Source organism: Camponotus vicinus, unplaced genomic scaffold, assembly GCF_025532165.1.
Source record: "Camponotus vicinus isolate PSW18456_S1 unplaced genomic scaffold, iyCamVici1.0 SCAF_5, whole genome shotgun sequence".
Taxonomy (NCBI): domain Eukaryota; kingdom Metazoa; phylum Arthropoda; class Insecta; order Hymenoptera; family Formicidae; genus Camponotus; species Camponotus vicinus.
In genome coordinates, this window is record NW_028141977.1 from 370,881 (window position 1) to 396,753 (window position 25,873).

Here is a 25,873-nt window from a genome sequence, read left to right on the forward strand (position 1 = left end):
AAGAAAAAGAGAGAGAGGGAAGGAGAGAAAGAGCGAGCTTCGCGCGTCGCTCAGCTTCTTCGCGCGGCCTGAACGTCGACGATCTCGCGTGCACTCTCGTGTTTCTCTCGTTTTCCTCTCGCTTTTTTTTTCTCTCCCTCGTCTCTCTCGCGGTACAACGAGAACGGCTCGATCGATGGATGGGGGATGATTCTGTGCAACGAGGGGTGCGGAATTTTCATGCCCGAACGAGCAGGCGCGCGGGACAGGCGGCCCCCGCGGCGCATACAGGCGAGACACACGAGTCCGGGGTCGTTGCTTGTCGCTACCACCGGGAGTATATAGTTTATGTATAGCCGGCGGCTAAGACTAAAAGGGATGCCGGGACGCGGGAGAAAAGGGGCGAAGGGTGGCTGCTACACGAGCGACGTGAGCGCCGCGCCGGCAACCAGGTCGCCGCGGCAACGGCGTTTGTTCATCGTCCCGTCACGTCCGGGAACGTTGGCACCGATTAAGACGGATCACCGAATCTGGGCCTTTTCAGCGCCCGGTCGACGTCAGGTGCGCGCCCAGGCTCTCTCGCGTATCGACGCTCGCCGCGGAAAATGTATCGCGACCAACCGGGGCCCTGGGGCGAGACCGAGATGCATCCCCCGAGAATTCGCCAATCGCTCGAATCTCGAGTCAAAGCAGCTTTGTATCTGGAATGTGTTCGAGAGCGAGGAACTTTAATAGAGTATTGTTCTCGATATTATTTATTAAGATGGAAGGAAAGAAACACACATGTCACATGTATTTTTTTCTATATAAAATATCTTTCTCTCTTTGATATAATATTTTTTTATCTCTAGAGCAAAGATTCATATGTGTTTTTCTATGATATAAAATGCATTTTCAGACTAGTTTTGTTGAAAGCATAACATGCAGCATCATTGTATAAGTTACACACAAATACCCTGTAAATTCTGCTTTTATCTCGTTTGATGCGTTTATGTTAAGTTGGGTAGCAACATCGATCTTGTTGCTACTGTCGTGTCTGAAGTAAGAACGTGCCCATTCGTCATACCTGAAAACATCGACCCTGAAGACCGATATAGACGGATCGCAAAATTTTTTTACCAGATAATTAAAATTTCAGCGATCTCTATAAACATTTTCCAGACAATTTCAAAAATATTGCGAATATGAAACATATGTGTATGTTTATATTCTCATGAGATTTTTTAAAGTTTATGTATAAGGAGGTACATAAAAATATTAATGTTGAAAAGAGACAATTTTTAAATAATTATGTCTCAAATTTATGTGCGGATAGGTAATTTCTGTCAATCTCGCGTTATCATAATCTTGGGAATTGGATTATCGTTGAAAACGTGACTCTATGTTTAATTTAACCAATCCGGCATTTAGCATTCAAAATCATCGCTGCCAGCTATATTTCGGTTTAACATTCACGATGGTAATTAAAGCGACATTATTCATGATGTTATTTCAAAGTCCATCGCGATGTTGTTTTAGGACGATCATTAATTTATCGGAGCTTAGAATGATAACACAACTCGAACCGTTGTTGAATTAATTGCTCACCATAATTTCACGCTAAACCTTGACGTACCATTTAAGCTCTGCCTTTCACAAACTCATTTCGTTCCTTAAACGTGGTCTCGTTAAGTATACGCAATTTCCCCCTAATTTCCTAAGTAAACATCAATTAATGACAGCTGATACCACGGCAGGCGAATCTGCGAAATTTCCGTAAAATTCTTCGCCCGTATAAGGTGAAGATGTGCTTACGAGTTGAAGAAGTTCATCGCCTCGATATTATGCGCGCATAAACTGGAATGTTTCCAGTTTAAAATTAAAATACTGTTGCAAGATTATAAAAGTTTAGTGTAGACTTTGTCAGGTAATCGCATTTGTCTTTTTAAAATTATTCTATAACGATGCAACTTTAGATAATAGATTTTTTCTTAGCAGTGGAAAAACTTTTTTAAATCTTGTAATTTTTATTTACATCTTGACATGCAATTCAACATGATGGTCAGTAGAGATTAAGAAAATTTTTAGCATTGGAATATTTATAAAAAGCGATAAGCCTTAATATTTTTTACTTTATTATCTGAAATAAAAATTTAATGATTAATTCAACGTGCATATTTTTGAATTTTTTTGAAAAAGATTGTCCGTCTATTTTCGCACGAATATCATACATGTTTTAAGATACCATTAAATCATCAATATTTATTCCTGCCACAATGAAATAATTTTATAAATTTTATAAACATTTTAAAAAGCACATGTCGTTTTCCCATACATTTAACAGAAGCTCGCACAGACGTCTGGACTTCACGGCGAAATATCCTCGGTTTTCCCAGCGTGTATATGCCGAAAACAATGCCGGAACAGTGCGAGGGTGAAGGCATCCGGCGTGGGAGAGATTGGAGAGCGACAAGCTGGTTAGGCCTTACATTATCATATGCGATAGACAGGTTAAGCCCTGGCAAGTGCGAGCTGACATTTTAATACGTCGGTCGATTCCCCCGTGTGTACTCTCCATCACAATCGTCACTTCGCTCGCGACCCCCTCGGATCGCAATCACCTTCGCGACCACCGGAGCACGAATCCCCCTCGGAGCGACCTGGATTTTTCATCGTTCTATTGTGCCCCCGTTGATTAAAAGGGGGCCCGACGTCACTCGCGACAGTTCTTTCGCTGCGCTCTTACAATATTGTCGCGGCGGCCTTTCCATTAACTTCGATTTTCATCCAAGCGAGTATCAAACGCGGGGGAGGAGGGCCGATAAAGCGCACGATTCCATAAAGCGTTTCACATCGCTCTCTTTCCTCGACCTTTACTCGGCTTTCCGAGCTGTACTTGGGTGAACATCCATTTCGTTATGTAATCACTGAGTGACGGATCGAGTTCGGCAAAGTTAACATGGTAAATAAATTGATGGGCATTCTCAACTTTGACCCTGATATTAAACATATGTAATGGCGGCAAAGTTTACTGAAGTACATGTACTTAACATAAAGAGTTTATTTTTTCGCTAAACTTGCAAGAATATCTTTGTATGTTACTTATTAAAATATAGATCACATTAAAATTTGAAATAATACAATTAAATTTTATATGAAAGATAAAATTAAAATTTTTATCATTCACTATTTTAAAAATATATTTATATATTAATTTATTGATTGTTAATTAATACATCATAATTTATTAATTGTTAAAAAAAGATCATTTTCTATTTATCATTGCCTTTTTTAAAAATACATATGTGGTGATGGTAAATATGTTAAACGATTTTCTATTAAATATGAATTGATAAAAGACATGTCGCAAAAAACATATCTAATATATCTTCTAGGTAATCTTTTGAATTTATGCCGACACATGTGTGCGCTTAAATCTTGATGGAACTTTTGTGATTGAGCGAGGTAGATATGGAAATTTGATATATGATATACGGAATATTCTGCATGTTCAAATGCACTCTATATATATTTACAAGGAAACTATCTTCAGCGATTCCCCTTTCGCACTTAAAGCTTCCTTTTACGAACGAAAAAAATTGTTTGCACGAAATGAAAATCGATGCGAAATAATCGCATATTAAAAACAATTTGCGCAAATATGCAGTATTGATTTTTTTAATAATAATCTGAAATTTATTCAACGTAATTTATTATTTTGTTTACTCTGTTTTGGAGATTAATTTTATATATTTGTTTGTAATTTTCCTTTTTCAATTTTAATTATATATAATTTTTGATCAAGCTTTTCACAAAAAGAACATTAGTCAATTTTGAAAATTATTTGAATTTAAATATTATAAAATTAAAAAATATATAAATTCAAAAAATGTTTTTATTGTAAATATTATTTTTGATAAGAAAAGTGAGAAATATAAATGAGAGATTTTAATTTAAATTGAACGGGAGGTGTACATGTATCTTTATATATGAAAATAATATAATTTGAGAAGGAAAATAAAGAAAGTACACATTTATTATATAATTATACATGTATACATATCAGATTTTTATAGATGTAAATCTTAAGAGAAATTGTTGGCGTATATATATATATATTTGAGCGCAATCGCTCGAGATGTATTGCATTATCTTTACGTCGATTAGTCGCGAAAGTTGCGTTACAAGATATGTAAATTCTTGCGATATTAGTTTGAAAATAAGACGAATGTAGTAACTGGGAATGTCAGAACTGTAACCACAGCGGAGGAAAGTTTCGTTAGTTGAAGTTCAACGATCGATAAAATACGAGCTCTCTCAAACAAGCTACCCAGGCGCATAGTTCCTCTTTCTTTTCCACACTTTAGCGCGATTCTTTTCACCCCTCATATTTGCTGTCAGTCGAGGATGCCTCTACCGACACTCAATCTCGCTACTCTCCTACGCGAGAAATCGGACGGCTGGCATAAACGTATTTCGAGGGAGCGAGAGGGCGAGAAAAAAAAGCTGATTTAAATATTCTCTCATCTTATCAGCAATGGGATGAGATCAACTCTCATCTTTCGAAAAAAACAATGGAAATTGACATGTGCGTTTTCATGCGAATATGAAAGATATGAGAAAGGAGAGAGTTCGCGATTGTAACATTATATTTATCTCATGTTCTACAAAATAAATCATATGCAAAGGTGAAAAGAGGATTGTTGGAGCAACTTTCGCTTAATTGAAGTTCTATGAGTTTGTGTATGAAAATAGTCAAGTAAACAGCTATAAAATGGATCTTATTTTATACATTGAAGAATAAAAATAGAAATAAATGAAAAAATATACAAATTTGGAGCATAAAAAATTAAATAATAATTACATATATATTTATTTATTTATTAAATATAATTAAAATATATTTTTTATATTTATATATATATTTATATTTATATATTTTATATATTTTCGATTCATTCAAGACGAGAAACATCGGAATGTCTGAAGCATGAGAAAAATCTGACCAAACAAATTGAAATAGTCCAATCATCCATTCGGTGGACATACGATAATTACACTATAGTGCTTGTATAACGGTACGTGATTCTAACAATGAAAGTAATGGTTGCTCGACAGCGCTTTATTGTTTCTCTCGAATGACCATTTCTTCCGCTACACTTCCTTTCGCCATTTTTTGTTCATCAACTTCTCCTGCTAACGCGGTTTACAATTTTTTTTTATTAATCTATCGATCGGCTTCGAACGCGACGCTCTCTTTGGCCACCGTGAAATCCTATTGAAATCCACTGAAAATGCGGATTGGATAACCGGTCGGTGGTCGGCCGTGGAAAATAACGGGAAAAAAATATCTGTATCCTGCCATCATGTCCTGCATCATGCGCAAATTGTACAACGCGATAGGCGGGCTTAATCGAGTCGAAAAATATTGTCGGGCACACGATAATCGTAAAATTTGATTTTCGTAAAATACAAGGTTTTGTTTTTATGTCCGCAAATCGATTTTTCGTATCGATATTGATTAATGTAATCGAAATCTAATTGTTTCTAATTTTTCATCAACTTTTATTTCGAAATTAAAAAGAGAAACATTTGAATAATAATTATATAAATTATATTATAAAGATGTATTTCTAATATAATTATGTATAGGATTTATATCTCAAAAATTTTATCTTTTTTTCAACCAAGATATATTCAAAGATTATTCCAAATTGATGAATTCTTAATCGGGTTGAAAAATATTGTCATGCATATGATAATCGTTTAACTTGATCAATTGATTTTTCAAAAAATAAAAGTTTTGTTTTTATGTGTAAAGACTTATTTTTTTATATCAATGTTGATTAAATTTAATCGAAATCTAGTTGTTGATTCAATTTTTCTTCAAATTTTATTCCTAGAAAGAGAAATATTTGAACAAAAATTATATAAATTATATAATAAAGATATCTTTTCCTAATGCAATTATGCATACAAAATTTATTAGATTTGTGTTTTTTTCAACCAATATTTCAAAAATAAATTATGCAAGCATAAAATGTGTTCTAAAAAAATTTCTAAATATTTGGTCTTAGATTATGATATTTTTATATATTTTTCACATATGTAGTAAAATATATTTTTTTTCTTTTCTCTGTCTTTCTAATAACAAATTTAATATAATTATTAAGTGAAAGAGCGGCAGATAATAACGTCTTATTGGTAATATGCGACACCTAGATCAACTCTGATGAAGCTTCCAGATCTTGGAGAAAGTTATCGCCGATGAAATAGAAAACGTTTCTTACCGACTATCATGAATGATAAAATCAATTATCTTGCATTGGAAATAATTATTAAATTGATAGCAGTATGAGTCACTTTATTATTTTAGGAATTGCATTACGACTCTTTTATTTTAGTATTGTATTAATCTCATGGATGAATGATTCTTTTACATTATACTACAACTTATATAAATCAGATATTTTTATCTCATATTTATATAATGCATTTTCCTATTTTTAAAATAATTTCGGAGCAAACTAGAAAAAAAGACTAATACACAAAACTGACAGAGAATTGAAAATGAAAAGAAAAGATAAAAATTTCGAAAAAATGCAAAATTTAAGAGAGAAATAAAAACGTGACGTGCTATTTATTAAAATTATAACGGATGTTTTTTTTATATTATACCATAAAAATGTAGAATTATATCTAAAGTTTGCATGAACGGAAAACAATAAAAATATGACATAAGAAGATTAATATCTTTCATTCTTGCAATTCTTCATGATGAATTGAACATCACTTATCAATGAAATTTATTTCCCATTTCTGCCATTGATAACAAAATTTTCACCCAATCTTAATTTTCGCATTTAATCCTTCCTACAATAGATAGTGTATAAAATAGTAACTCACGATTTAACGACGAGATATGTGGAGACACGCGAATTGCGAGAAACGTGCTCGCAATATCAGCTGCATCTGAAAACGGTAGCGGGACATTCGCACATACGTTTGCAGGTTTGCAGGTTTTCGTGAGAGTCCGGAGATCGGATTCGATACTCGAGGACGACCGGTACGTGTACGTGTGTTTGCATGTGTGTAACTTCTTCCTTTTTTCTTCCGTTATCTTTTGCGCGATGGTATCGCGCATCGGGTCTTGCGGATGCGTACGTGGCTCGCCACCCACGCGAGAGACTTTAATGCCAATTAAATCGGTCGGCGAAAGCGCTTACGCACGCCAAGCTGACTTGATCTACGACGCCTGTTGACTTCCGACTGTTCTCGACATTCTTTCCCCCGCGTTTTATCGTGCATCGTTAATCCGAGTTCATCATCGATGTCCAAGCTTCCGTAGAAAAATTACGCTTTCTACTGAAAACTTTACAGATACTGCGTTTCGTATTTTTTAAATTATAATTCTAATAAATAGCACGTCACACATTTTTATTTTTATTTTTTATTTTTTCGAAATTTTCATCTTTTCTTTTCATTTCTCATTCTCATCGACTTTGTAACTAATAAGCTTTTTTTAATTATCTATTTCTTTTTATATTTTTATATTTATATTTTTATTATATTTATTTTTATACTTTATATTCTTCTCTGTATTAGTTGATGTTTTAAAAATTATAATTATATTGAATGTAATACAAATATGGAATGTATAATGTGAAAAAGTTACAAGATAGTTGTTTACTCCAAAATTATTTAAAAGATGGAAAATGCATTATATGAATACGAGGTAAAAACATCTGAGTCATATGACTTACACTATCTAACTCATATGACTTTACAAAGTGTGTTAATAATATCGAAATAAAAAATTCAAAAATCGAGAAAGTAACTGATCCGCACGTTGTTTGATTGCGTGAATAGTTTTATGTTTGTATCACTGAATATTCATTCGCTTAAATTTCGTGGGCTCCCTCTGGAATATTCGTGCATATTCAACGAAAGGGAAATCGTGTCGGGGATATATTCAGTAAGGAAAAAAAAAGATACGGCGACACTAAAAATTTTTTTCTAAAGCATGATTTAATCATAATATCGACGATTATATAAAAATCCGCCAAATTACGTTAATTGTCAATCTTTAAAACATATCTAATATCGGTCCTCTTAATACACGATTTAACAATTAATCTTGTTATCATTCTTATCACAGTTTAAATATGAATCGCGCGTAGAGACCATAAATTCATTTTAAGAATGACAACAGAGTGAAAAATGTTCAACTGTAGATCTGCAATCTTGGCTTTGTTTTCACGATGTCGCTCGCACGAAGCTCGCAAAAGCGAGAGCACAAGGAGAAGCAGATCGGGAAACATAGGACCATATGCTCGAGATCGCGCGACACTCGAAGGCGCGGACGTCTTTTTATTCGTCTACCGAGTAACGGGTGACGGGAATAATAACGGAATACGCGGTGGAGAGGTTTTCGAGGCCGACCGGATTAGAGCCTGTTCCATCAAGAGATACGCGTCCCGCCGTTATACTTGTCGCACTTGCGTTAATGTCGACGCAACTCTCGGCACCTGTGCTTTTCGACTCCAAGATTTAAGATCCCAAGATTACATGATGCTACAGCTATATACATATCGATCATCTTGATACATAAGTAATATAAATACCTTCGGAATACTTGAGGAGCAAGGGTTTTTCGAAAAAACCTATCATATTTAATTGTTTACAAATTACTTATTAAAAAAAATAAACTCGAAAATAAATAATTGAAATAATTAAATTCAGGAGAGATAAAATGGTGCATTATAAGTATTTCATCTTTTGATTTTATGTGTCTTTATTTGCTGATCTTACGAGTATGTTTGAGATAGCACGGTTTTCTTTGTTACAGACAGTTCTGATGCAGGAATTTAATGAGATATAATGCGTGTTCTTCGGAAACTTCTCTCTAGTAGCGCTCTGGGAGGTATTTCTCATGCTTTTAGTTTACCGCTAGAAGCAACAGAGAGATGTGGAAGCGTGTGATAGATGTTCCTTGGTTTGCAATCAGATTGCTAATAAGAAATTACGGTAGCACATCGGTGCTTGCGAGATAACGCAAGAAAAGCAGCGTTAACTAGAAAGTACAGGGAATGATTGTGGACTATGTGACGTATATCTGTGTGTGGATCCTGAGAGAACGTTATTTAGCGCAACGAAGTCGTGGTTGAAGCTAATAACCACATGGTAACGTACACTCTGCTGTCTAGAAGCGCGACGGATTGCAGAATCCACTCTCGATTACAGGAAATGGAAAGGGATTCACTCATAATCTAAGTTCCCATCGCACGAGGATGGTTTTGTTTCCGTGAAACTTGTTGAAAGAATAAATATATGTGTGTGTATGATTCTCTATCTGTTTCTTCTATAATAATTAAATCGTTTTTTGAAAAATATCTAAATGTCTATATATAATATTTAAATTATTAACTTTTTTAATCGTCACATAATTTACTAGTGACTCTAATTAAGTAATTTTAACATTCTCGTTACATTTCTGATTTTGAGGAATATATCCTTCGACAAAAAATTTAAATATGAATAAAATATATCTAAATAAATGTAGAACTCTTATTAAAAAATAATTTAAAAATATATAGACATCTTTTTTTATTCGGATTAAAATTTTCTAACGGAAAATAACGAGAAAATTGCTTAATTTGTAACAACGCAATATTGCGATAGTTTTATCCGATAGCTTTAACTGAAGTATGCTTGGCGATTGGCTGGCGATATTTGTCCAGGGAAATCAGGCGCGATGTAGGATACCGGTTGTTATTTTTTTTTCTGATATCCAACGATTCTCGCGGGTCCTATGTGTCCGTGTTTTCAACCGATAGGAAAAGATCCATGGCATACGAAACGAGGAGGCGGAAGAAACGCAACGTTTGCGTTTACTCGCTCCGTTGCGCGTGTAAATGGTTAATGGTAGAACCGTAACATAGTTTACATGCATAGGCACAACAGGTACACACGTAAACACAAATAACGCCAGTACGTTCAACGTCACAATTCACCGTTTCTGTTTATTCGGACATCGCTCACATTTGAGGCAGTAAAAGCATATGCATTTTTGCATCGATGCATCTCGTCGATCTGAGGCAGCAAAAGCAATTGCATTTTTGCATCGATGCATCTCGATCTTGATCCAATTGTTTCGTATCAAGAAATTCTAAAGTTTTTTATGATGGTTACAGTTTTCTATTTCCCCCAATTTTCATCAGCTTCATGCCAAAGAAATATATTGTGAAAGCTGTGCATTCTGTACACAAAGTCAGTGAGATATAAAATAATGCCTTTGTCCATTAATTTTCTCGCGAGAATGAAATTAAAAAGAGAACGAGACGGTGAAAGTAAATAAGATTACTAATTTGACACACATTCATCCGGTCGGAAAGATTTACATATGTTAAGTGGACTTGTCTCCATACTTATGCTAAAACGCACGCGCGTATATGCTAAATGAATAGATTTTTTTCTCTTTTTAATTTCTTGTTAAATCTGTATTCTACGTGCGAGATATTTTTGCTAGAATATTTGAAACGATAAACTTTCCTTCACGAAATTTTCTTTTATTAATTTATAATTGAATAATATATAAACAACGATAGATATCTGATTTGATTTTCAATCAGGAATATTAATTTTTCATAGATTGAGAGAGGATATTTTCTCTGTTTCTATTTAACTGGTCTATTATATAAAAATCGGATTTCTGTATATAAAGAGCTCTTCGCGGAGATTTAAAGTTCACAATGAAGTGCATGTGGGAGCGGAAGATCGACGTCGACGTGTGTTGTCGCGCGATTTTTCTTGTATCGCGGATAGAGAAAGGAGTACAAGTTTACAAGCGATCTACGAGGAAGGTCGCGATAAATTCTGATTCTCTCTCTCGCCGCGGCCGATGCCTCCTCGAGAAAGGCACGTAGTCGAGAAGCCACGATTCCGAATGTCAGGGCCAGTGGGAGGATCGGAGGATTGTCCCCCTTTCCTCCCGCTTCTTCCTGTTGTCCGCCTTCCATCTTTCTTCGATCTCTCCTCGTATATCTCCTTTTCCTCTCGCCGATTCTCGACGCGCGGATGTGTGCACCGTTAGATTTATTCAAACACGCGAATCTATCGGGCGATTTGAAATGCCAGCCGTCCCGTCGCGCATTTTCTCCCATTTTTTTTCCTCTTTTTCCCCATGTCGCCTTTTCTCCTTAATCTCGCGAATTTTGCGTCATTACCAAGTAATTCAGTTCCGTTGCAAAAGAGAGAATACGCTCGATGAATACGAAATAAATTGTTGAAAAAATTGATTCTTTCATGAATAAAAATTGGCGAAACATTTATACTAAATGTAAGCATTATTATATTTGCAATTTCTTTTGTTTCTGGATTCTTTTTGAAGTGTAAACGTTCGTAATTATTTATAAAAATTGGCGCTTACGTCTCTTTCTTTATGTTAAATTTTTATGAAGCATTAAGGAAATAGTACATCTCTCTTGTGTATAAATTCGTTTAATCTAAAGATTCTAAAGATAAACAAGATACAGTTGAAATTTTTTAAAACATAGTGGTCAACAACTTTTTATGGCATTTAATTATCTGATTGCAGCTTTTCATTATTTATCTCCTTAACGTTTGTATTTACTTGGTTTATTTTATTTTATAAAAATAAAATTGTGTGGCTTATTGCCCTTGGAGGATTCGCTGTCGGAGTAATAAATGACATTTTTCTCTATATTTTCTTTTGCCTTGTCTGTTATACGTACCGGGGATGAAATACGATGGCATACACGCCAAGTGAAACTCGTACGAGCGATCGGAAGGATAAATTGTAGCTCTTGTGGAAAGCCAATGAGAAGCCGAACTATAATCTGATTCCTTCCCTGATTCCCATCCTCACTAGTACTCATGATAAATATAAAGCAACACAAGAAAGCGTCTTGTCAAAGTTTCAGCATTGTTCTGTCAGTTGACATTCTTTTCCTCCGATATAATATCAATTGTACCGATCCAGGAAACTTCATAAACTGAATTTTTACGTAGCTTACGTGCTTGGAATAATCTGGATCAGCTAGTGCTTTTCTAAGAGTTTCCTCGGTGACTTACCTGTTAAATTTTTAAATAACGCTTTTATTAAAATTGAAAAAGAAGGCATTCATATATTTCTCGTAGTCGATGGATTTTTAATCTGCAAATTAAAATAAGAACAATTGCGATAAATCTTTAAATAGATAATATATTTGTTTTCAATACAATATATTTTAAAATAAATCTCAAGTAACATGTCTCTTTGACTAAATTCTCAAAGAAATTAAACTTACTCATTGTTCTTGATGTTATCGTATGTTGAAATGAAAGTTCTTTGAATCATGTCACATCATTTGCTCATCTTCACACTTGGCGGGATTAAAAAAGAATAGAATTCGAACAAGATTAGAAGGCGGCGGTATTCGCAGGAGGGATTAATCGCGTCGTTCGTGTCGGACAAGTTTGGAGAGCGTGAAATCCTTTAGGTCAGTAGTAATCAACCTTTCCCTAATGCGCGCCAGTCACAATTTAAACGTCGTATTCGCGTGTGTCATCTAATACCTTTTATACGACTATTATTCGAGAGTGCCGAGCTATTCATTTACGTCCGCGTAATTAGGTAATTAAGCGTCATTAAAAGGACATTTTGTTGTCATTAGAGCCACGTGTCGTCTAGTTGGCCACCTATGCCTTGGACTAATATATATCTCGCTTAGCTCAGCTTTATGTCAAGTCGGACTCCTACATGCGATTTTGTCAGCGATTTTGGCGGAAAACATATTGTCTCTATCGGAGATCCTCATCAAGGTCGGCGCAAAATGGCTCGAAAATTCTCGCCATGACTGCTAATTAAACGGGCCGCTATAGGAATAGTCATAATAACAGACAGATCGTAATTATTTTCCGCAATCCTCGTCGCCGATTATTCAATGCGTATGGGAACGAGTGAGCTCCAAATGGCGGCAATACATAACAGCCAGTCTTAATAGGTATTATTACATGGAAAATCTGTTCCGGGCTATCGTACACTTGAGGCAATCGCAGTCATCTATTTCGTTAAGCCCCTTTGACTCCCTGAAATGAATTTTACGAGATTATATGTTGCATCAGGTCGCGCTTGATACGGCACATTATTGCGAACGACGTACAAGTTTATCCACCTTGATGCGGATAGTTACTTTCCTCTCTCTAGCTTTCTATTCTCTAGATTGAGCATGGTTTATAACGCGAATCCTGAGCGACAAATTTTCTTTTAAAAAATGATGTTGCACAGAAAATGATATTAAAAAATGATATTATTTAAAAAATGCCTATTATATTTGCAAGCAGAAATTTAATGAAATAAATAAATTAAATTTAAAATAAATTTGTATTAATAAAATTCGGAGTAATATAAAGATAAAATTGTAAATTAAATATTTATATATCAAGTTATACAATTTTACTAATAATAATTATTCCTTATTTTTACTTTATTCGCACTTTATTATTCGCAATATAGAATAGAAATAATACGCGACCTGTCAAAGAAATTATCTCCAATTTTCTTATCACAATTAGATCCGCGTCGCGTTCGCCAGATGTGCACGGCGTTTCTTTGATCGTGCGAATTCTTGTTCTGCATATCGTGGAATCTTATATAAGTGGAAAACGGAGCAACTGTACGCGCGGAAACGATAAGCGCCGATTCCGTCCGCGCGAATTTTACACTCGAATAATTTTATGCCCCTTATCGGATCGTTACGGGGCCAAGGATATAGCCTCGGGCATATTCTTGGACCGATTCCTCTTTCCCGCGCCACGACAATGAATCTCTCTAGTCTCCCCTTTCCTCGGGTTCTCTTAATGGCACCGGCCACATCATGCACCAAGTTCAACGATCCGGCACCGTTACTTTTCTAGAGAGCGAGGAGACTCTCTGTGCTCTTGGGATGGCAAGAATTTTCGGCTATTTTTGACTTCAAAGTCCCCTCCCTCCCTCTGTTCCTTCTCTCGCGACTTGGTCCTCGTTTAGCGCTCCGGTTCGTCTGGCAAACTTCAAATGCTTTATTTTCCTGAACAAAAGTCTAACGGATTGCGCTCAATTTATTGAGGTGTTATAGAGATGCGGAAAAATCTCACGATGCATTCATTACTTATGTAACGGTCCGATTTCTGAATTTTATTTATTTAATATGATTTGCCGACAGGAAAGGAGAATCAGACAGTCACGTTTAGCACCAAATACGCGATGATGATACAGATGTGGCAGTCTATGGCAATGATTGCCTTTTCATCGACACAAATCGATATAAAGACCTTCTTGTGTGCTCGTGGAATCGAAATATGAAGTGAACGATATTCTAACAATTCCGATTGATGAACTGTCTGTGTCAGTCGCGCTAACTGTAAGCAGAATTTAGAAGTGCCCGATTAATTGGATAGGGAATCGAGATATAACTTTATCGTTTCTGTGCTGAAAGTATCGTACACAGTGTTGGAAAGCTTTACGATGGAAAGCGGAAATTACGTAGCTGTACTGGAATTTTCTTTCTTTCTTTCTCTCATTTATTTTGCAATATTTTCATTATCCATCTCTCTTAGGCGAGGAAAGTTTGTCATTAACCTTTAGCATACCTTCTGCCATTTGTCACGGTGACATTTTACTGAGGAGAAGATAGAAGATATATTTTAAAAAGCAAACAAAGATGGAAATAATGCGAGAAAGATGAGATGTGAATTTAATGATGGATTAACTTGAAGAATTTATTAAGAAGACAAATACATTTCAAAGATTAATTTCTTTTATTTATATATACGAATGATACAATAATACATGATAAAAAAATTAAAATAATTACAAAAATTATAAATTATAATAAAAAATTACAATAATAAATTCTTTGATTAGTAATTTCGAAAGAATGAAAATAAGGACGAGAAAACAAAATATCTATTTAAATTTTTTGTGCTGAATTCGCCAAAAATACGATGAAATTTAAGTTAATTTTAATTTTCTTCATTATTGTGCTGTCTAAAAATATGTACATACGATGATTTTAGAACATCTCGTACATAAAAATTTTAAGCTCGTGTCTCCACGAATATATAACTAGATGCAACGTTGCGGCAAGCTTGGTTCCTTAACGTCACTTTCGCGCGACGTCTGAATTTGTCTCGTTCCACCGTCGACTATGATAAAGCACGATGTCTATTTAATAAATTGCGTCTCTGATACGATATGCGACGAACATAGCGCGTAGAGAGTGCGATACAACATTTACGGCCAGACCGGTGGCAGGAACACGATACACGCGAACGCTTCATTAATGTGGATCGAAAGTAAAGGAAATCAGTTAATAATGATTGCTTGACGTTTCGCTATCGCCTTTTACACTTAAGTGAATGACCAACTATATCTGCATCCTCCAATTACGTAGCTTTATTCTTCCTCGTTTTTCATTTGCATCGCCTTTGTGGATGTAGTCAATGAAATTGAAAAGTGTCTATTATTACGGTTTTTTATTCGAATATACACTTCTATTATTACGGTTTTTAAATTCGAATATACACTTTAGTTCTCATAGCAAACATATAACACAATAATTGCGAGAATAATTTGTGCGAATTTAAATCATATAAAATTAAAATATAATTAATATAAGTAAATAATATAATTATATAATGTAAATATATAATATAATCTTGCTAGTTTAATTTTATTTTAATTTTGGGCTTTTAATTTGTAGTTAAAACCGCAATCTTAACACAAAAATATTTTCCAAGCTTAATAAATATTTTCGTGCTATCAATAAATGCATTTAAAATAATAGACGCAATAAAAGAACTTGTTACATCAATATGAATATATCAATATATCACAAATTGTTGCAAAACCCTTGCGAATCTTAAAATAATAATAATATCTTTATAAGATATTAAAATGTGAAATTTTTGTGAATGATAATTTATTTAAATTTTAATATATTTGAGAAGCTTAAACAGTTTTATTATTATTATTATTCAATTCATTGACGCGAATGTTCTTTAGATTTATCCCTATTAGAATTTTTTCTACAGACGCATTTTAAAATTAAAATGATTATTTGCTCATCAAAATTGCAAATAAACAAAATTTTCAAATCGAATTTAATTAAATTGCATTTAAAGATATTTTAATTTTATCTAGAATTTTGAACAAAAATCACAGAATCCTCACTAATGTATTTATAAGAGATTAGAATGTGAAGTTTTGTGAATGATTACTTATCCAAATTTTAATATATTTAGGAAGCTTAAATAGTTTTATTATTATTATTCAGTTCATTGGACGCGAATATTCTTCAGATTTACTCCCATTAGAATTTTTTTACAGACGCATTTTAAAATTAAAATTATTTGCTCATCAAAGTTGCAAATAAATAAAATTTTCAAATCGAATTTATAATTAAATTGTATCTAAAGATATTTTAATTTTATCTAGAATTTTGAACAAAAATCACAGAATCCTCACTAATGTATTTATAAGAGATTAGAATGTGAAGTTTTGTAAATGATTATTTATCCAAATTTTAATATATTTGGGAAGCTTAAATAGTTTTATTATTATTATTAATTTTTATTATTGTTATTCAATTCATTGGACACGAATATTCTTCAGATTTACCCCCCTTAGAATTTTTTCTACAGACGTATTAAAATTAAAATATTGTTTGCTCATCAAAATTGCAAATAAACAAAATTTCCAAATCAAATTTATAATTAAATTGTATCTAAAGATATTTTATCTACAATTTTGAATGGAAATACTTGAAAAATCACATAATCCTCAGTAATAATGTCTTTATAAGAGATTAGAATGTGAAGTTTTATGAATGATAATTTATTCAAATTTTAATATATTTAGGAAGCTTAAATTAAAATATTGTTTGCTCATCAAAATTACAAATAAACAAAATTTTCAAATCGAATTTAACTAAATTGCATCTAAAGATATTTTAATTTTATCTAGAATTCTGAACAAAAATCACAGAATCCTCAGGGAATTTATTTACAAGATTCGAGTGCATACACACCCCCTGAGAACGCTCTCGATACATACGCACGTGATGCATCTGTATCACGTGCGAGGACCGAACTAGTCTCGCGACCGTCGATCGTCGCACGTGATACGCTCTCGCGCGACGCGGCCGGTCCTCGGCCATTTCCGGCCGCGCTCGGCCGGCCTCGGTCGCCAGCGCCGTCCCGCGTTGTCAGTCCGCGACGAGCCATCGTGTCGGGCGTCCGTCGCGCGCGCGCTCGCGGATATTTGTACTCGCAATCGGCGAAAAAATGTGACAGTTTCTGTGAACAGTGATCCGCATCTGAGAGACGCCAAGCGCGATGTGCATTGCTCATCCTTGGTGAAAACGTAGGGAGGAACAGGCGAGAGAAGGAGTATCTTCTTCCGAGCGAAAGTTCGACTCGATCTTCGCGACGCGCACTTCATGGCACAAACGGCTTCGTATGTCACGCGATTGATTTTGAATTCGTAAGAGTGGAGGTAAGAATATTATATTGAATGGCGATACAGTTGTGTCCTGTGAGATATTTTGTCACCGATTCTCAGTGAAACTTGAGTGATTTGAAGATCGACCGCGTTCATCTTTTATGAATTGCCACTTGTAGGTGCGTCGAGTGTATGATTCGATGACGTAATAATTAGCTTTAAAGCGTGTTTTAAATGTTCAATTTATGTCCTCTTTATTTTAATAAAACAGCAACGTAAAGAATAAATCTACGCCACGCGAAAGGGTAATATAAAAGCCCCGTTGAAGCTTAAATATAACATAAATCTGTCACAGGAAAATGTACCGTAAAACGAAGGAAACGCAAAGTAGCGACAACTTCATTCGTATCAGAAATTCGGCGAATGTCACGCGATATTGGAGTAGATTTTACTTTTGGTATTCTTATTTCCGTTCGAAATTAACAAAATGGCTAGCATCTGACGTGCAAAAGATATAAAATTAAATATCCGTCATAATATCAAGTAAAAAATGGCGATATTTGAATCGTTTAGTGTCTTGCTATTTATATTCAATATATATTATTATTATATATATATTTTTTAAATATATTTTACACACATTTTTTTTAAATATATATATGTTTAAATATTATAGTGTGTGTATTTAAAAATTATTATGGGAATGCAAAAATCTACATTCTTTAATTTTTGTCTTATCTGCTCGAGATGCTTAATTATTTGTGTTATAATTTATTAGCATTTATCAGTTTTTTTGAGACATGACGGACTTCTACTTGCAAGAGAGTGTCCTCGACGACCTCGAGGTTTCGATGCGAGATTTGATTCGCGGGCCACATAACGTGACGGGATGCCTTCGCGAATACACAAGCTCCGGGCTCGAGAGCCCTCGAGCAGCCCAAGTTTCTTTCGGGCGCGTTTATCTTGATCGCGCGACAAGCGCAGCAGAAAAAGAGGAGAGGCGAGGGAGAGCCACGAAATGCGGCGAAAGAGAGAGTCAGCAGAAATACATGTTCGTGTACGATGATCGTCAAAAAGGACGCCTCTCCATCGGTTATTCCATCACGCTTATGTTTCGAAACGCTTGATCAAATGTAAACGGCCCGTGGAAACTCGACACGTTTTGCTTCTATGCGGTGATGAATCATCTCGCGAGGTGTGTATCGGGTTTCGTCTCGCGGATCGGGGTCGTCGGCGACTGGTTTTTCGCGATCGAGGCTTCTAGGATTCGAGTACGAAGCTGTAGGATCCGATCGTGACCTTCGATTATTTTTTATTCGAATATTTAATCGGGATACCGATTGAAATCGATTAAATAATTGAAATGATTCAATCTCGCCATTTTACACGTGTTGCCAGGATTTAAAAATTCTAATGATGATTAGTATTTAATTATATAATGAAAAAGCAAGAGCGGAATAAATCTTTAATTTGTAAAATCTAGATGGATTTAATATATTTTTATTTATTAAATATATTTATTTATTTATTTAATATATTTTAATAGATTTTTATTTATTTTATTTTTATATATCTGTACGCATTGATACTATAACTGTACATCGACCATAAGTATGACGCAGAATGTCATTATTTCTCATTGACTTATCATTCATTCAATCTTTATATTAATGAAGATAGAAATCTCAAGATCGGTACATAATGATTGGCAGAAAATTCACAATCAGATTGCGCGTATAAAACAGTTAAAGAGGAATTGAATGGATCAGGTACATCGAAAGTTAACAAATCTAAATTTGCAAAGTATTTTTAGTCTTTTAGAATATAAAATTAATAATTAATTTATGAACAAAATAAATATTTGTCTTATAGAATATAATTTCATTAAAAAAATTGCAAATATATTATCTTGTATCACGAATTATAACTTTTTTTATAGTGATTGGATGATGATTTTAATTGTACAAAAGTTCACGAAAATAAAAATTTTAATTGTACAAATCTTTTTAACTTAACACAAATTAATTATTAATTTTATATTTTAAAAGGTTAAAAATGCGATGTTAAATTCATGAATTAACTTTTGACATGGCTCATCCATTTAGCTTCTTTTAAATAAATGGGAAATGATTTCGTATTTGGTTGTTTGCTAACGGAATTTTCTTTCTCTTGTTACGAAGAATATCGAAAATAATCTAGTATGAATGGTAATCAACAAAATATATTGTCTCGGGATTAGCTACGTAGACTATTAGCAGTGAATACTATAATCTATACATTTCTAGAATCAATAATGAATTCTAAACTCTTGAACCATGTTGCAGCAACAGTTGCAGAAGCCAACTAATTCCAACTTGACGATTCACAGTCTCTCTCGTTTGATATAATAATTTACGAGAAGGCGAATCGCTTTTTCTTGTCTCCCGTATATTTTTAAATACATTATTAATTTAATAATATAACACATATATTTGCAAAAATTTAGTAATATTTGAACATAAAAAATGTAACCAAGATGGAGAGTGGAAATTGGTATTTAATTACATCGTTTGATAGCAATGTTTGCTAATTATATTGCTGTACTATTATTGCATGATTGATTTCGTATACATTATATTGGTGAAAGCATTAATAGCGTTGAAATTTCACCATACTAGAATCACTATAACGCGTTTCACGAATACAAAGAATGGTTTTGCCCCATTAATAATTCCTAACGAGACGCGTACTTCTTTAGGATACCTTTTTTTTATCGTGTAACGAGCATTTACATGCGAACTCTTCGACAGAACCTCGTTCGCACGAGAGCGAACGCAGCGTAGGATAAAATCCGTTTGCACGGCAAACGGCTTTTGCGAGATTTTGCATAATTAAATGTAGATAGCTGACCGGTTGGCAGGTAACTAGACACACGTGGATCTCGTCGCCTCTTTGTCTTATACGCGCACCTGTTTGCCGACCGTCTCCAGATTTGAAATTCTCGCCACGTCGTGGCGAAAGGCTGACGTTGTTATCTTGGAAGAAGGAAATTGCGAACGCTAAAATTCGTACCATACGAATGCGATTTTTGCAAGCGTCCATCCGTTCCCACACAATTCCATTAATTATTCTATTACGCTTAATGCCTTTCGTCATTCTGCGAGCAAGAAATTTCTTATTTTTCAATCTTTTATACATCGATCACCTCTCTTATTATTTGTCTTTTGCAATAATATATATTCATATTTATAGGAAAATTAACTCTTTTAAATATACAAAGTTTGGCATCTAGAATAGAGTACATTATATATAGGGTGTATACTCTCGAGAAAAACCTTGAAAATATGGTATTCTTAGATTTTTGTTCTATCTTGAAGAATCAGAAAATTTTCATGAGATTTTATTTTTATGTCAAACATTTATGTTAATCTAAACTTTAATTTTAAAACGCTGAAGATTGTGTTTTTAGCAGCTTAAGGATTTAAGAAATCTATTCTTTTGCAATATTTAAATTTTAAAATCTTATGTGTTTATTGATTTTTTTTTACCAACACCTCTTGTATTAATTTTACCTTTTGTCTTATTTTATATTAAAACTATTTTCTTATATATTTAAATAACACAATATATTACATACATGATTTTTTACATTTGAGTAACATAACATTTCTTGATAGTTTATAATATTTCTAGGGTTTAGATAACATTTTGTTATATATCGCCCAAATATTTTATGACTATTTAGTCGATATCAAATGTTAGTTTACTTTAGAATCTATATTTTTTATTCATATTTTTATTTAAAAAATATGAAATTTTTTAGATTGAAGATATATTGAAATATATTTTATTTGTGTTAAATAATCGGGTACAATAAATAAACTTACTGTAAAATTGCATCTATATAAAAATACTTGAATTCTACCTGGAATTTTGAATAAAAATACTTGGAAAATCAGAAAATTTATTTACAAAATTTGTGTATACGCCCTGTAAATATAAGAATATTTTTAATTAATCGTCAAATCGTTGCAGTTGAGAAATTTTAAATCATAAGTAAAGAAATAAGAAATAGAGATATTTAGATTTATTCATGTAAGCAGCATGACAAAGGTTTAAGTGGGAATTATGCGATTAAGTTACGGTTATATTTTTTACCACTTCGACGACAAATGAGTGAATTTTCTCTCTGTGCAAGTCTCCTTGCAAAGTCGAGTGTGTTTCATGATATAGCAGAACTTTTACTGTTAGATAGTTATATGTCGACCTAACTGATGTTTCTTCGTCAGAGCCACATCACGCGATATTGTGTGCCGGTTTTCGTATGAGCAAGCTATTATTAAACTTCGGAATTTCTGAATTAGATATTTGGTTGCAGTTTCATTATTCATTTTACATAAATTAACATATTGTTCAAAAATGTGGTGTAGTAAATACAACATTCATAGCAATTTAATAAAATTATATTTAGTGTGTAACACAATTTTTAAAAAATAATTTATATTACTCATATTTTATAATAATAATTAATAATTTATATTATTCATATTTTTAATTATTTATATTATTTATAATGTTTAAAATATCTCTTGCAAAATATGTAAGATATTTTTATGATTTTTATATTACATCTCGCAATAACAATCTCGAATTCACGAATGGCACAATTCTTCGCGTATATAACTTTTATTTAATTAATTTTTTTCGCATTTAAATAGGAATTTCATAAGTAAAATATTTCGTAATTTTATTGCCGATTATTTCTCGATTCGTTACAACGAGACAACCGGTCGCAACAAGAAGTAGTAATTTCATTATTGCATTCGACTATCTGGGATGATTGTTATCGGGAAGAAACGAGACACAATCTCGAGACTTTAGGGCCGCGGAGAAAAGTTCAATCGTCCGCGCCGTGGGTTCTCAAGGTAAGACGAACCGTAATAAGCCCTTGAACCTCCAGGCACGAGTCGGGGACTTTAAGATCGATGTTGCAAGAAATTTACGCGTCTGTTTCTCGAAGATTGTTAGGATTTTTTTTTTATATTGCATCACAGTCGTTGGAAACAACAATGTTCGCGATGCAAACCTCCCTTGTGCATATACAAGGCACATGATTCATGCAGAAAGATAAAAAGAGAACGCGGTCATACTAAAAAATTAAAAAATCGGTATCTTTCCCGAGAAAATAGCGAAAACAGCCTGTCGTTTGTATCTCGACTTCTGTTTCCATCGCAGTCTTGTACGAACCACATAAATATGTATAATTCAATAAACAGAGCATTTTTTATTTAATTTTTTTCGAGGCAACAAAACGAATTATGTCGCATTAGTTTCTTCACTCTTCTTGATTTCTTCCTTATTTAAAAAATGCAACATACTTTATATAGAAATACGAGACACCTTACATTCGATAGACATGAGACGTATAAATTTTAACTTGTACAAAGTCTAGATGCGCTCGAAATATATATCGCGAATTTCGAAGGCCGAAGGAAAATCAGTTTCGTTTCTTACCTTTCGCCTGATCGAGATTTAACGAAATGGTAAGTAAAGTCTCTGCTTTGACTGTATAATTAACATTATACAGTCAAAGCAGTACTTCCATCAGATTCGTAGGAGTTACTAAATTCCCGGTAAAGTCCAGCGTGGTCGTGGTGAATAGGAGACTCGGTGTTCGTCGTAGGAACTTGGAGAAGCAAGTTTGCGAGTCACCGACGTGCTTGCCGACCATCAGAGGACAAATTACTCGGTTGGTGGTCGGCGTCGCTGCTGGTCGTTGCTTTTGATCAATTCGACGGTTCTTGTTCCTGTAAACCCGTATCGCAAGATTGAACGAAATTTCCCGACGAACGTGCCCCTAAAGTCCTCGTGACGAAATTACAGAGAAAATGTTCTTCATTACTTTCATTGCTCCCGGAATTATCCTTCTTCGACCGGAAATCGAAAGTCGATTGCTGTACTTGAAGCCTCTTGTTAGTTCGAACACGTTGTAGCACTTAACTGTTCTTTGTCAAGTACTGCTTTAAATGCCATAAATATTACTTGGCATAATAAGTATGTTATATCTTGCTCATACAGATTTTTTTTTATCGTCTTCAAAATATTTCGCTGACTTTTAAGACTTCCATTCGATTAGAATTATTTTATCTATAGCTTGAAAAACCAACATTCATAGATTTATATCTGTATATTTATGTGCAATAAATTATTTATTCTCGATTACATCAAGAAATTGAAGATTCTAATGTTACGAGTCTCATCGATTTTGCCAATTTTCTATTACGAGGCATCGTTTGAGCGATGTCCGAGTAACAAATTGCGCGGCCTCGTCTCTGACAAATCTCCTTCGTATCCTTGATTTAAGAAAGCGCTCTGTTGAACTCGCCAGAAGACGGCTTTCCTCTCAGCTGATTCGATCTCGCCTGCTCATTTCTTTCCTTCTCTCCTTCTTAGCCTCGACTTCTCTCTCTCTCTTTCTCTCTTCTCGCGTTTGCTACGTACAACGTAACAGCCAGCGCTGTTGCTCGCATTTTCCCCGGAGCGTATACCGCATAACCGACTTACTATTCAGACGTAACACATTTTGTAGAAAGCGCTTTTGCGAATTTAGATTAGTATTATCTTGGTGGCCGTGCATGAGCGAATCCACCATCGTTGCAAATTATATTATGCGTCTAATTATATTAAATGTCTAAGACACACTTTGCTTTGTTTACGCAGAAACTTTAATTAGTCGCGTTATTTCTAAAATTTCACGCGCGACGCGGATGCACGATTCATATAACGTAACATTAGTGAATGGAATCATTAAGAATCAGAACGGTAAAAATCAGAAGGAAATAAGAATCAATAGCAAACATAATAGTGCAATTATACTCTATGTATAATTAAAAAAAAATATAATTTCGCTGCAATTATTCTATTTCTATCGACGATTCTCTCGTAGACAACAGAAAGTTGGCTTTTTGAAACAGGCTGCCGTATAATCTTGAGATGATCGTAGCTCACCAATCAATGTCCGCTATCAGCTCTCGAGGGTTTAATTTCATCCGCAGTCGTCGGCATCATTAGCAGAGCAAAGCACACGGCACACAACGCCGCGATCGCGCGTCCGTAATTAATAACGCGTGTCTCGACGCGCGTCCGTTGGTTCAATTATCCGTAAAGTTTGAGGCAATTATGCCGGGTCCGCGATCCACGACGGCGGGAAAAAAATTGACGAGAATGCTCGGGAGATCCTCCCCCGCCTCCCCCTCGTTACGCGCCGCCAGCCGCGGTCGATCGGCGGTCGTGGTCGTTATCGGTACCGCTGCACCTGGTTATCCTTGTTCTCGCCGCGCGCGGATTCCCAGGAGCCGTCCGATGTTTACGAGGGGATCGCGGCTGTGTCGTAAGTAGGCATTTCGCTTCTGCCTTCGACCGCCTTCCGCCTCCTCTTTCTCCTCCTTCTTCTCTTGTTCCTCTTCGACGCTCTTCTCTCTCTCCCTTTGGCCTTCGCCGCGAATAGGCGATTGTGAGGTTCTCATGGTAACCGGAACCGCATCTTCGGATCTCTCTTGGATGCCCTCGCGCTCGACGGATCCTCGTGGCCGGTCTTCTTCTTCGTGACCTCCGAGAAATGTCAAGGTTCGCTTCTTGTGTTTTAAGCCCGGAGGATGCGTCAATGTGATCAGCTGGATGTATCCCAATACCCTCTCCTCTGTCGCAGTTTTACGAGCTGGCCTCTTTTTACGACACAGGTCGCGTCCAATCGATTTGGCCGCGATGCAACGACACCTGCGACCGTCGATGTGGCGATCCTCTTGTGGACAGTATTTTGTCCGTCTTTTTTAAGTTGAGAAGGAGAAGATTAAAAATGCGCTCAAGAGGTAGTGGGAAAAGTCGGAAAGTTTTATTTAAAAATTCATGAATAAGTTAACGTAGACCGAAAGTGAGGAAATTGCTAGCTGCATTAATAAACCTTGACGTCTTTCGAGCAACATTTCATACTCTCTATCATCGAGTTAATTTAAAGATGTATCACACCTAAAATTATAGGAGTTATATACTTGATCCCGGGTCGTTCATTCGCACGTTATAACGGGGATACGATAACGACGTCTGTCCATTTTGAAAAAATGTTAATACGAGCTTCGGACGATGATCTTGCACGTGTAGAGCGGAGGAAACATTTTGATAGGCTCCCTCTTATGACTTTGCAATTGTCCATCACCGGGTAGGTAAACTGCTACCGTGCAAGATCGCGCGATGAATCGGGATGGATTAATCGGAGAAATTACGGCTCGAGAGTGAAAATCCCAGGCGCTATTTTCCGCGATCGCTTCCTCGCATGCGTGCATCAGCTGCAACAATTTACGGGAGAATCGCCCGTAATTGAAGCCTTGAAAACCGAAGACAATTCTATCGCGATGAGGCGCGTACATGTTCCTTGACACGAGCATCCGTTTGTATACA

The 25,873-nt window shown here is 34.9% G+C and overlaps 1 protein-coding gene across 6 annotated transcripts in view; it reads left to right on the plus strand.

The window, feature by feature from the left end:
* The window catches only part of Raskol (Ras GTPase-activating protein raskol), a 281,119-nt gene that overhangs the window by 70,992 nt on the left and 184,254 nt on the right, over positions 1–25,873 (plus strand). For 4 of the 6 annotated variants that reach the window (XM_083099958.1, XM_083099961.1, XM_083099963.1 and 1 more), the window contains exon 1: positions 17,219–17,494. The exons of the other annotated variants lie outside the window; for them this stretch is intronic. The gene's annotated coding sequence lies outside the window, so the exon portion shown is untranslated. Of the gene's footprint in view, positions 1–17,218; positions 17,495–25,873 lie in introns of those variants that run through there. 6 annotated transcript variants of the gene reach the window in all.